Raw genomic sequence first — 2,464 nt, forward strand, 5'->3', positions numbered from 1 at the left:
GGGAAAGGTGGTGGAGGATAGAGCTGTTTCTCCCCTGTATTACCCTCAGGCAGATTGTGTTCAACAGTAGTCTTCCTTGGTTCCGCCGCTTTCTCCTTTTGCTTCCCTTTTTCATCACCAACTTCAGCTTCTCCATCTTTTGCTTTTTCAGCATCAACAACTTTTCTAGACCTTAAGGTAATAGCCTTGATTTGCTTTTTAGCTTCCTTCCTGCCTGGCACTTCAGTATCACTGGGAAGTATGCCAGGTTGACGATTGAGCACTGTATTGGCTATTTGACCGATTTGATTTTCTAAGGACTTGATAGAAACAACCTGACTTTTGCACAACAACTTGAATTCCTCGAAATCAGGACTAGAAGGTGGAGCAGCACCTCCTTGTTGAGGGTATGATTGCCTTTGAGCATAATGTTGTGGTTGTTGGAATCCAGGTGGATTAAACTGTTTACTTACGCCTTGCTAATATGGTTGCTGAATAGTATTCTGATTATTGCTCTAGCTGAAATTGGGATGATTTCTGTTGTTAGGATGATAGGTAGCTGACACAGGCTGCTGCGGTTTCTGATAATTGTTCACATACTGAACAGATTCATTAACAAGAGAACACTGATCCGTAGCATGAGAACCTGCACAAAGCTCACAGACCATAGCTATCTGATTGACTCCATAGGTGGCTAAATAATCGACCTTCAAAGACAGCGCTTGGAGCTGCGCTGCAATAGTTGTAGCTGCATCAACTTCCAGAATACCTGCTACCTTCCCAGGCATCATCCTTTGAGTTGGGTATTGATGCTCATTTGCAGCCATAGTTTCAATAAGATTATAAGCCTCAGTATAGCTTTTGGCCCACAAGGCGCCTCCAGCTGCTGCATCGAGCATGGGCCGAGATTGAGCCCCCAAACCATTATAGAAACCAGTGATCACCATCCAGTCAGGCATATCATGATGTGGACACTTTCTCAACATCTCCTTGTAGCGCTCCCAAGCTTCGCACATAGATTCTGTTGGTTGCTGGGCAAACTGAGTAAGAGCACTCCTCATAACCGTAGTTTTTGCCATTGGATAGAACTTTACCAGAAACTTTTGCGCAAGATCTTGCCAAGTAGTGATGGACCCAGCTGGTTCAGAATGTAACCAGTCCTTAGCTTTATCCCTCAGAGAGAATGGGAAAAGCCTCAGCTTAATTGCCTCATCAGTCACACAATTATATTTGAAAGTACTACAGATCTCGACAAAATTCCTGATGTGCATGTTGTGGTCTTCAGTCGCAGCACCTCCGAAAGAAACAGAATTCTGCACCATCTGAATAGTGCCCGGCTTGATTTCAAAAGTGTTAGCCTGAATAGCCGGATGAAGGATGCTTGACTGAATGCCATCAATTTTAGGCCGAGAAAAGTCCATAAGAGCTGGATCTGCTGGAACTATACGATCACCCATGATTACTGGTTCTTTCTGCTCACTCTCTTTATCCGAATCATCAAAATCTATCTTCTCCGGAATATCAAGAACTGATTATGTCTCCTCAGCCGTATCTAAAGTCCTCTTGCGAGTACGAGAACGTGTTTGCATAAACGCTCGCTAAAGTACCTGAAACACAACCAGAAATACTAAGTAACACGTCTTAATCAATGAGTCCTAACTACCACTGATGGTAAGTACATAAACTAAACAAATACGCTGAGTCCCCGGTAGCGGCACCAAAAACTTGTTAGGGCGGAAAACACGCGCTAATAATACACGCAAGTATACGCGTTCGCAAGTAATATAAAATACTTTCTAGTTCATTCCCACAGAGACTCAGACTAATTATGTTCAATTAACACTTACTCACCAATGTATGATTACTTCTCAACGTCAAGACAATAACACGTAGATTTGATTAACTAAGTATTAACTATAATTAACTACGAGAATTAAACACTTAATTGACACTTAAATTAACAATATTAAACACACATGAGATCATAACTTCATTACTACTTCCTTCAATAGTTATTGTTATTACCCTTAGCATGTAACGGTGATGATATTAATCGAACAACACGAAACTGATAAAAACCAACTTTCATTGTACTAATACCATTCTACCAAACATCCACAATTAAGATAGAAGTTGAATAGTCATCAATTATGTTGAGACCCTATATGTCTACAGAATTTGATAACATAACGATTAAGCACAAGTTATTCCTTATGATTACACAGGGCAAGTAAAACGGTAAGATTTACCCACTAATCATGTATACACATACATGAACCTATGCTAGCATGGCAAGTTCTAAATCTCAAGATCCACCATCGCTTCACAAGAGATTAACACCCTATCTTATATGTTCGCGACGCACATAAGACGAATAAGCACAACCAATACTAGATATCATACAATCATCACACACTAAGGTATTAAACAACTAACTAAAGAATTCCATAGTAAATCCGTTACGACCCCATGACCACGATTAACC

The 2,464-nt window shown here is 40.6% G+C and overlaps 1 non-coding gene across 1 annotated transcript; it reads left to right on the forward strand.

The window, feature by feature from the left end:
* Positions 1-936: 936 nt before the first annotated feature.
* Positions 937-1,043, forward strand: LOC141709947 (small nucleolar RNA R71). Its single transcript, XR_012570496.1, has one exon. It is a non-coding gene; the product is annotated as a small nucleolar RNA R71 (small nucleolar RNA).
* Positions 1,044-2,464: the final 1,421 nt, after the last annotated feature.

This window comes from Apium graveolens, chromosome 2, assembly GCF_009905375.1.
Source record: "Apium graveolens cultivar Ventura chromosome 2, ASM990537v1, whole genome shotgun sequence".
Classification (NCBI taxonomy): domain Eukaryota; kingdom Viridiplantae; phylum Streptophyta; class Magnoliopsida; order Apiales; family Apiaceae; genus Apium; species Apium graveolens.